We start from the raw sequence: 11,824 nt of genomic DNA on the forward strand, positions 1-11,824 counted from the left end.
GACAGAACCTACCCGGAATTTCTACCTTGGAGCGAGCTGGGGAGGGAAGGAGGAACTCTGAGAATTGTCACCTAAGGAGATCCCTGGAACTGATTATATTATTGCATCACACTCCTTTTTTTCTCTCTTCTATACAGGAGGTAAGAATCTACAAGGCAGATCTAGTGAGTTTTGGAGAAAAAAGGAAGCTTAAGTTCTGCCACTGGGACCAGAAAACATCTGGACATGTCTGACACCTAGTGTGGTGGGCTGGCTAGAAATATACTTGTTTGAGAGGTGAGAAACGGCCCTCCTGGGAGACAATTTTCAGTCTAAGGAAACAAGAAACCAAGTTTAGTTGACAGAAGGGAGGTGAGATTGTCACTCAACTCTGCCCCCTGGGCACATTGTGGAAGGTGGGAGTTTTCTGGGAAGATGGAAGAAGTTCTAAGTTACAATTCAAAGGACTGTTTCATAAGCCTCAGGGATACTCTGGGGCCCAAGCAGCCATGCTTCGGGGACCTGCTGCTAAGTAACACTGAAGGGACCCACACGCCAATACTCAGTTTCTCTGGTTCAAAGGCTTGGTATATTGACAACATTACCCAGAACCTGGTAGATGGATCGCCAAAAATGGTCACCGTTAGTCTCTTACCTGCATACACTTTGCAGTTCCTCCCACAAAGAGATGGCATCTATTTCCCCACCTTGAATCTGGGTTGACATTATAACTTGCTTTGGTCAGTAGAATGTGGCAGAAGTCATATTACACCTTTTCAGAGCCTGGGCCTCAAGAAACTTTCCACTCTTCTACTTCCTACTGGAACGTGGCTCTGCCACATGAATAAGCCTGAATCAGCCTCCAGGAGGATGAGAGATCCAGAGCCAGGTCCCAGACATGTGAGAGATCCGACCAAGATCAGTAGCGCCCCCCTCCCCAACCCAGAGCTGATCACCGATGCATGAGGGAGCCCAGCTGAGTGTAGCCCAAATAGCCAACCAACGAAAGTACAAGCTAATGTGTCTTTCAGAGCAAAAATTAATATAAGCCCCAGTATATTATATTATATTGTATTATATTATATATTATGTTATTATATTAATTAGACCGTTTCTTATATTATAGCAAAATAAGACCAAGTCTTATATTAATTTTTGCTCCAAAAGACGCATTAGAGCTGATGATCCAGCTAGGTCTTATTTTCGGGGAAACACGGTATGTGAGGTGATGGATGTGTTAACTAATCTTACTGGGGTCGTCGTTTCACAATATATAAGTGTATCAAATCATCACACTGTACACCTTAAAATTACATAATGTTATATGTCAATTATATCTCCATACAGCTGGAATAAAAAGAAACACAAAAAATAAAAGCCTTTAATACAAAGGGGAGAGAAGAAACCGAACAGGATAAAGGGTCCATGGCTGATACAACCAGGGTCTTGGCTGACACAAGTCTACGGTCTCCTGGATTTGTTCATGAGATTCTGAGAAATGCCTCTAGGAATCTTGCCACCCGCCCCCCGACACACACACATAAAACCCACTTCCCAAAACAATGCAGAGGTGTCTTCAGGTGGCTGAAGTCTCAGTGAGCTGGTGACATTTATATCCATGGCTCTTAATGTGACCCCGTTTGTCCTCATAAAATGGAGAGACCTAAGAAAATTTGAGTGCCAAACATTTTGTCACTGAACTCTACCAGTTTATCTTTCATGGGGAAGGACTATCTTAATTAAAAGAGTCCATTCTTTCTACCGCTGAGTTTCCATAGCATCTAAAATATTTATGTGGGACAGTGTCTGGATTCATCCTTGGAGATGGGAGAGTGGATTAAAGCTCTCGTACAGTTGGTACCTACTCATGAGTAGGCTCAGGTGTATGAGCCTCGGGCCCCAGATAAGAGATCTATTTTACTAGATTTTTCCTCCTTCAGTTAAAGCATAGACAGGGGCCGGTAAAAGGGGGGGAAAAGAACAAAGAATCCAAAGTAACATGGCCTTGACTCATTCATTTCCAGCAAATATGTCTCTTCACAAAAAGTATTTGGTAGAGAGCCTTAAGGCTAAACTTTCTGGGCGGCTATCTCTCTAAACAAAGTGTTTATAAACAGACTTGGGTAACTAAACTGTGTTTCAAATTAGATGAGAGATTTTATTTAGTTTTTCTAGGAATCCATTCAAGTTTCCTTAACCCAACGTTACGTTCCATCCAAGCTTCCCTTCCATTTTTGGATGTATTGAAATACTAATTACTTGGTGTGAAAATGTTACCCTGTCACAATACAATTGAGTGTGCATTCAAAATTATATTGATATTTACTAGACATCTATGGTATGCAAGGTGCCATGATAGGCATGGTAAAAGATAAGAAAAAGAAAAATCTTGGAGCCAAAAAAAGTATTAGGCAGCATGTCGTCCAACAGTGGCATTTGATGGGCTCAAAAATTGAGACTTAGAGAAATGAACTCACTACCCCATTTGGTTGCAAGAAACAGAAGTCATTTGAGCCAACCTAAGTAAAGGGAAGAAAATAAGCCAGGTCCAAGATCCAAGATGGGCTATACTATGACCTATAGGATTCTCTCTCCTCTCCTCTCCTCTCCTCTCCTCTCCTCTCCTCTCCTCTCCTCTCCTCTCCTCTCCTCTCCTCTCCTCTCCTCTCCTCTCCTCTTCTCATCTCTCTCTCCTTTACTCCAACTTTTGCCCAGAGGGCAGCCTTGATCCCAAAGTTTAAATGCACTTAGAGATCCTGCATCCACCATCAACGCACTCAACCTCTGGATACCATCAGCTGTGGCCCGCAGTAAGTGGGGCCAGGACGTGAGATGAGTCAGTATCTCAGAAAGGGGAGGTGTGGGCTGGGGAAAAGTGTTTGGAGCCTCTACTGGGTAGTCTTATGGTCTATTCATCCTCTGCCTGTTGGCCTTTAAACCTCTGGCAGCCCAGGTTCGTGGCCAAGTGTGAAAGCCCCTCTCCATGGGATCCTGGCCCCTGGGAATTCTGGGGACATCCCAGATGGGTTCCCTAAATGTGCATGCTTTGTCACACCTCCATGTATGCCCAGGCATTTCCCCTCTCCTGGGATGCCCTTATCTCCTGTCTCTGCTGGACTATTTTTCCCATGGCAGTACAAGGATGGCACGGAAGGTCTTTACCCACTGATCTAAACTTCATCAGTGCCCTCTACCCTTCAGTCTCCCAATTTAAACAAGCAATCTAAGTGAAAAATCTATTGAAACACAGCATCCAGTGCATCGCTTAAGTTCCCTGGCCCAAACAGAACTGTACCTAAATAAAGCCCTTCCTATATTCTGGAGCTGTTCTTGATGCTTGCTCATTCCCCAAAACTTGTCTCAAGTGCCACCTCTCCTGGGGAGCCCTCCCTGAAAAGCCTTTCCCCACCCACTGCATCACCTTCTCAGTGCTCTCCCAGCACTGTTTCAAAATACATCTACAATAAGCACATCCTCTGGTCAACCAAGGGCCAGGATGGTGTCCATTTATCAATTCATCTCCTTCTCTGTCTGTCACACTGTGAGTATTCAACACATATCTGGCGAATGAAGGAAATGAAAAAATTAATCCTATCACATGATTTGCCAGGTTACCAGCATTAACTCATTTAATTCTCATGCCCTAGGAGGAGCTACAGTTTTCAGCTTGACTTTACAGATGAGGAAACAAAGTGGCACAGAGTGTCTAGGCGACGTGCCCAAAATCAGAGCCAGCAGGAGTCAGAGCTGGGATACGAAACCAGGAAGTCCATCTCAAGTCCCTTGTGTTTTCTGTCTCCTCAGTCGCCAGTCCAGATGGGAGATGACACTCACTGATCCTCACCCAGAAAGCTAGCCTCAATTAAAGCCTGAAACCAAACAGGGAACCTGAGGCGCATATGTCCTGGGCTGGAGGCAGGGAGAGGGTTATTTCTTCTTTGCAATCTTTACAGGGCTGGGCACTGGCGGCATTGGGTGAGAATCCCTGGGCTGAGAGTACAATGTTCACGTGCTCTGGGCAAAGCTGGAGGTCAGCAGAAGTTGGCCTGTGCCCTGCCTTCATTCCCTGGTGTTCCTCTCCCACTCCACACCTCCATCTTCTCTTTCATTATGACAGACAAGACTCTGTCATTCACTGATTCATTCAACAAACATTTAATGAATAGGAACCATGCCAGAAGGATGCTTAGCACTCACGAGACAAAGCCCTGTCACGTCATTAGGGTGTAATGAAAGAATTAAATTGGTGAGTTAATATACTTAAGTATTAACAGATCACACACACACACACACACACACACACACACACACACACACACACCTGGGCTTTGTTCACAGCTTCCAATGAGACAGACAGAGACTTCTTGCTAACACTTGAGAAAGACTTTGTCTTGGATAAATAAAAATTGGGACTAAAGATTTTCTTATGAATTTAATAACTTAATTTTCAAAAAATTAACCTATAAACAATAACTCAAGGAAAAGTTAAAAGTACACAAGAAAATATTTCCAAGACAAGGGAAAGAAGAAATATGTACTCCACCGAAGCTCTGGAAAGAAGGGAAAGATAAAAATAAAACCATCACAGAAATGAAGGCCATAATGAAGCAGCAAAACGTTCATGAAAATTCAGCCAAGAACATGGAAGACAGGACCAAGTGTATCAGGGAAGAGCCCTCAGGAAGGAGGTGACATCTGGGTTAAATCTTAAAGCGTGCTCAGGAGTTTCTTAGATGGGAAGGACATTCCAGGCACAGCTACAGCAAGTTCAAAGACATGAAAAGCCTGGCCCCACCAGAGAACAGCGTGTGGTCCACTGTGGCTGGAACAGAAGGTGAGAGGTGAGAGGTGTTTTATGTTCCACTTTTGTAGCCAAAACACAAAACTCAAGATGAGTCCAGGTCCCGGGTCCCTGTGGTGTTTCAGGGACACAGCTGTCCTGCCCCTCCCTACATGTGGACATTCTCCAAACTGCAGGCAGGAGGGAGAGCCAAGGCCTCCTCTCTCATGGAGAGGCAGCCCAGTTGAGAGGAGCCAGCTGGGGGGAGTTTCTTGGAGAACAGACATGCTTCCTGGGCCAAGAAGCCTCTGGAAGGAGCCAAGGAGGGGAGGGCAGGACAGCCCTGCCAGCAGGACCAGTCCATTGGCGTCTTCCAGGTAACGTGAGTCGCTGACCCTCTGCCCAGAGCAGGCCAAATCTCCGCAGCTGTAAAGCCAACAAATGTTCAGCGTTGTCACTACTTTGAGACTTGACCACCCCTCCTTCCTGGCCCTGGCCCACCCCAGCCTTCTGTGCACAGAGATGGAAGGTCAGCATGTTCTCTCCTACACTCTACCTAATCACTTTGCTATGGAGACTTCCCCAACCCAGCAAGCAGCTCCACGCCTTCCCTTCCCGCTGTGTCCTGATTGAGAACAGGCCTGGGCGGCCCAGGCCTTCCAACAACCTTAACCTCTTCCTCCCCAGACCCAAGCCAGCAAGGAAGAAGTGGGGAGGAGTGGCTTAAAGTAGCTAAGTGACTGGACAGAAAACATGACTTCTAACATCCAGCCAATTAATTGGCTCTTGTTCTGGTAAAAATAGCACCCAGGCAAGTAGGGAGGAGGACGTGGGAGATGGGCACAGAACGAAGTGGGAGAGGCCAGGTTCTGCCTCATTTTGTAGGCCATGGTGAGGATTTGGGGTTTCATTCATATTGCAATGGGATGCCCCTAGATCATGGATTTATTATAGCGATTAGACCTTACGCTCCTGTAGGAGAAGCTAGTGAGGTAACATCTGGATGAAGACGATTGGAAATAAGACAAAAGTCACAAAGCAGGGGAAACGATGGAGAAATCTACAAAAGGCTACTGCTTCTGTGTTCAGTGGTAAACCTGGGTCAGGCTGACAAGAAAAGCTGGATGCAAAGTGGGGGACAGCAAGGGCGAAGGGAAACCTACAAAGATACACCAGAACCCAGGAGGACAAACAGGAAGCTGCATCTGTATTTCACAGAAGCTGGCGCACTAACCTCAGAGCTGCATGGGTAGGCAATCCAGCATGAGGAGGAGAAGCTGGTGGCCCGACGGGCCCCATGCAGATGAAGCCATCTGGCAGATCAGGGATGGGATGTGTGCAGCTGCAGTGGCACCTGGGCCCTGCACTCAGCTTCCAAAAGTGACATCTGCTGCTGCTGCTTCATCTGTTTCCAAATCTTGCACAAGTTTCTCTTGCAGGCAACTCAGATCTGGGCCTGTACAGTGAAGGGAATTCTGGGAAATATAACTCCTGCTTAGCTTGGCTGACGTAGTACAAGGTACTACAGTCCCAAATAGAGACCTGGGTGTAGTATAAATTCAGAGACTTTCTTAAATTCCGGTTTTGTTTAATATTCTAAATGCACTCATATATACTTAGCATTGTTTCTGAATGCTGTTTTGAAAAACTGTGTTTGTAGCAGTAATGGCTTAGGATTTCTTTGGTCTCAGTTTTTTATTGAATTCCTTCTTGACTTGATAAGTGCGTCTGCCTTTTGTTTATCATTTGGAGATCTACACACTTAAACCCTTCACTGACGATGTCATTAAAAGTGCTTTATTTGCTCTTTAAAAAATTGCCATTAGGATGCCACTGAAGGCTTTTAAACTGATTTACAATGTAAAATATCACAGTGGATACTGTTTAGAGAACGGATTAGCAAGGGCTAAGATTAAAACATGTAAACCAGCTCAGAGGTTATTATGGAAGTTAAGGAACAAAACTGTGATCTCTTGGACTACAGAGGTGTATCAGTTAGCTATTGCCACAATAGTACTGTGCAACAAACAGCCCTCAAACTCAGGGCTGAAACACATTGTTTGTGGGGACAGTTGGGACAGCTCTGCTTCACGCTGCAGGACAGAAGCTCTGCTCTACATTCTCTCATCTTCCAGAGACCAATGGGTGAGCCAGGGCATGTTCTTCTCATAGTGATGGTTGAGGCACAAGAGAGCAAGCCTCAGCGCACCAGCACATTTCAAGTCTGTGAAGCATCCCATTGGCCAAAGTAAGTCACATGACTGAGCCCAAAGTCAAGGCGTGGGGAAGTACACCCCACCTCTAGTGAGAAGAGCTAGAGTCCTGTGTCGAAGGGTGTGGACTCTGAGCGGGTGAAGAATTAAGCAAAATGGGGCAGCCAGTTAGCTCAGTTGGTTAGAGCGCAGTGCTCTTAACAACAAGGTTGCCGGTTCCAACCCCACGTGGGCCACTGTGAGCTGCGCCCTCCACCACTAAATTGAAACAACTACTTGACTTGGAGCTGATGCGTCCTGGATAAACACTCTTAAATAAATAAAAGTTTGAAAAAAAAAGAATTGAGCAAAGTGATACAATCACTTTTCAGTGTTACCAGTGGGGTTGGGGAAAAGCAGATGGATCTGCCATGGTGTCACAGGTTATCACCACAAGCAAATAGTTCACAAAGCCTTTGATAAGCTGATGACTGGCCATTCTAAACCTTGACCCAGACCTTGTCTCCAAGTTCTAGACCCTAGAGCCGATATCCACTGTGCAGAGAGATGGATGCAAGGCAAGACACACACGGTTGGCTAATAAACTGGATATGGGAGATGACAGAGTGGGAGGAATCACGAGTGAGTGCATTGAGGCTGGAAGAGAGGTATATTTCATAGAGATGGAAGGTGATGCCTTCATTTGAGAGGCATTCTGTGGTGATGTCAAGTAAGCAGTTGGCTCTAGGGTCTAGAACTTGGAGACAAGGTCTGGGTCAAGGTTTAGAATGGCCAGTCATTAGCTTATCAAAGGTTTTGTGAAGTATTTGCTTGTGGTGATAACCTGTGATGCCATGGGAGATCTGTACTCTTTTCCCCAACCCCACACTCTGACACAAGCCCCTAAAAACATCAGACCCCATGTGACTAAGTTCAGAGGGCACCACATGCCACATGAGAGGACAATTCTTACTCAGGTTCAGAGAGGCTGAAAGGAAGAGTTAAACTCCGCATTTGGCTGGGAAAGAGATTTTTGCTATTCTTTGTTTATTTGTGGAAACTCATTTGTAGAAGTTTCAGACTACTGTGTAACTTCCCCATTTTCACACCCCTAGAAGGGAGCACCTGTGAAGTTCAGTGATAACTGTGTGCGTGGGTGTCAGAGTTTGGGTTCCTTCAAATGAAGACCTCCCGCACCCCAGACACAGATTCCAGTGCATGTTACTTAGCTGGGGGGTAGGGAGTGAGCAAGCTAAGGACGCCAACACAGGGCACATAGAGCAGGTTACCACAGTGGGCACCTGGGGCTCAATCCTGCTGGGGAGTCTGGGACAGAGTGGAGATTTTAAGTTGAGAGAAGGTGAAGAAAAGAGGAAACAGTGGTGAACAATGGACCTTTCCAAATGCACACTGCTAAGTCTAACAGAATAAAAAATCGGTGTGAAATTGTGTAGTATAAATACTCATTAAATATTTATAAATAGAAGAGACATGCTGCAAGAGAAATTCAAATAATCATCTGGAACGAAGAGCATTAAACTATCTCTGTAAAACTTAGGAGTAATAGGGTGACAGGTGGGGGTTCAGAGATGAAAGCTTTCTAAATGTCTCACCTGGGAAGATGGGGAAGTGAAAGTATTATGTTTGTCTCAACTTACTGAGGGGAGAATGGGGTAGTGAGAGGAATGGTTTATGTCTTGTTTTCATGATAGAATTCTATTTGTTTAATTGCGAAATCTGGGAAAAGGTTGGTGATATCCCCTACCTAACTGGCAGAGAAGGGAGAAGAAGATGAAGAAAATGAAACACAATTTCATCAAGTTAACAAAAATTTTAAAAGGTAAAATAGACCTAACAAAGTAAAACAAGTAAAAAGTAAAATGAAATAGGAATAAAATGAAAAATATCAGTTAATACTATAAGTTCAAACAGAATGAATTATCCCAATAAAAAACAAAAATGTTAGAGTTGAAATGTAAAATCTAGCTATATACTGTATACAAGAAACAGAGTTGAAATATAATGTTAAAGAATAACTGACAATAAAGGGATGGGTACCAAGTTCATACAAATACTACTACTACTACTACTGCTACTACTACTACTACTACTACTGCTATTACTACTAATACTAATAATAGAGTAAGTGTGGGGCGGCCAGATGATTCAGTTGGTTAGAGCGCGAGCTCTGAACAACAGGGTTGCAGGTTCGATTCCCACATGGGCCAGTGAGCTGCGCCCTCCACAACTAAACTGTAGACAATAGGCACGAGCTCTCAACAACAAGGTTGCTGGTTCAATTCCCGCATGGGATGGTGGGCTGCGTCCCCTGCAACTAAGATTGAAAAACGGAGACTGGACTTAGAGCTGAGCTGCGCCCTCCACAACTAGATTGAAGGACAACAACTTGGAGCTGATGGGCCCTGGAGAAACACACTGTTCCCCAATAAAATTTATTTTTAAAAAACAATAATAGAGTAAGTGTGATAATTTTTATATTAAACAATATAAAATTTAAACTTAAAAGCACTAAATAGAATAAGGAAGGCCATCATGGTAAAAGTCACAGTTTATACAGAAGGTATAAACATGTAAGCACCAAACAACATGCAATTAAATATACAAAGTAGAAATTATTAGAAATGTAAGAAGAAACCCATTTAAAAAATTATCGTTAGAGATTTAAATGCAAATCTTTTATTTTGAAATGTCTAATAAATATAAAATAAAGGCAACAGAGTAATTGTATAATACAATCAACATACTTAAATCCTTTCAGTAGAGAATATATATTTTTATATACCCATGATTCATTTGTAAAAACTAATCATGTACTTAGCTACATTTTCTACTTATAATTCAATAAAATTAGCAATAAATAATTAAGTTACCAAAATTTTACTACTTAGAAATTAAGGAACCAATTTCTAGATATCCAAGGAAATCAAAAGAGCAATTAGAAAGTATCTAGAAAACAATGACAAGAACAATTCCTATCAAAACCTTTTAGCAGCAAAAATTGTATTCAAAGGAAAATATAAACGTATAGCCTTAAAATTTCATTATTAAATAAGAAAGATAAAGACATAGAGTGATTGATTTTTAGAAATTAGAAAAAGAGCAAAAAACTAAAGCAAAAGAAAATAGGAAGAGGAAATTAATTTAAAAATTGATAAATGAAGAAAGGAGATACAGAAAAGTGTAAAATAAAAATTATCGAAGAATACTTACCTAACTCTCTATATAGAAACTTAGAGAAAACAGATAATTTTCTAGCAAAATTGACTTCAAAAGTGGAAATTTGAATAGACCAATTGATTATAATAAAAGAGAATGTTAATTAAAGATCTACCACTGAGAAAAAGTTTCCAGAATTAGATGGGTTCACAACCATGTTGTATTTACCTCTAAAGCCCAAATAATTTCAATGTTATTTAAATTATTTTAGATAATGGACAAGCAATTTAAAGCTTCCAAATTTATTTTATGAAGACACAATAACTTGAACACTCAATTCTGATATAGCAGTACAAAGCCAGAAAACTATAATCAATTGCTCTTATGAATACAGCTGTAGAAAACCTTAATAATTATTATTAGCAAATAGAACCCAGCCATGTACCAAAAGTGTGACACTGTGACCACGCGTTATGTATTCCAGGAACACAAATCTGGTTCAACATCAATAACTCTGGCAATGTTATTCATTATAATAGCTTAAAGGATAAAGTCATATAATAATTAAATGCTGAAAATTATTTTATAAAGTCATCAGCCACTCTTTTTTTTTAGATTTTTTTATTGGGGAAGGGGAACAGGACTTTATTGGGGAACAGTGTGCATTTCCAGGACTTTTTCTCCAAGTCAAGTTGTTGTCCTTTCAATCTTAGTTGTGGAGGGTTCTGTTCAGCTTCAAGTTGTTGCTTTTTCAGTCTTAGTTGTGGAGGGCGCAGCTCAGCTCCAGGTCCAGTTGCCGTTGCTAGTTGCAGGGGGCACAGCCCACCATCCTTGCGGGAGTCGAACCGGCAACCTTGTGGTTGAGAGCCCGTGCTCCAACCAACAACTGAGCCATCCGGGAGGCAGCTCAGCTCAAGGTGCCGTGTTCAATCTTAGTTGCAGGGGGCAGAGCCCACCATCCCTTGCGGGACTCGAGGAATTGAACTGGCAACCTTGTGGTTGAGAGCCCACTGGCCCATGTGGGAATTGAACCGGCAGCCTTAGGAGTTAGGAGCACGGAGCTCTAACCACCTGAGCCACCGGGCCGGCCCCTCATCAGCCACTCTTAATTAAAACGCTAAATAAAGTTGCAAACTGCTTAAATATATAAAAAAGACTATTTACCAAGATCCAATAGCAAATATTCCCAATGGACACTCAACCTAAATCAGCAACTACACAAGGATGCCCAACATCATCATTATTATTCAGCATTGCCTTGGAGCTCTAATATGACCAGGAAAAAAAAGAAAAGAATTGGAACATGGGGCAAGAAAAGCAAAAACTATCTTTTATTTTCCAACATGATTGTTTGAATTGAAAATCCAATTGACTAAGAAAAGAAAACGAAAAGGATTAATAAAAGAATTTAGTGAGCTAGCTAGATATAAGGTAAATATATAAAAATTAACATCTGATCTGTACAATATATGGAAAGAAATAGATAATGGATAAAGATTCCATTATAATGGCAACAAAACTATTAAATTCTTATGAATAAATATAATGAGGCATAAGACCTATATGATCTAGAGACCTATAAAAGACCTATAAAATATTTTTGGAGGTGTTGAAAACAAGATTCTGAACAAATGAAAAGGTATATCACATACTTTATTGGAAATTACTGTATAAACATAATGTAAGTCTAGTTAGA

The sequence above is a fragment of the Rhinolophus sinicus genome, linkage group LG13, assembly GCF_036562045.2.
Source record: "Rhinolophus sinicus isolate RSC01 linkage group LG13, ASM3656204v1, whole genome shotgun sequence".
Taxonomy (NCBI): Eukaryota; Metazoa; Chordata; class Mammalia; order Chiroptera; family Rhinolophidae; genus Rhinolophus; species Rhinolophus sinicus.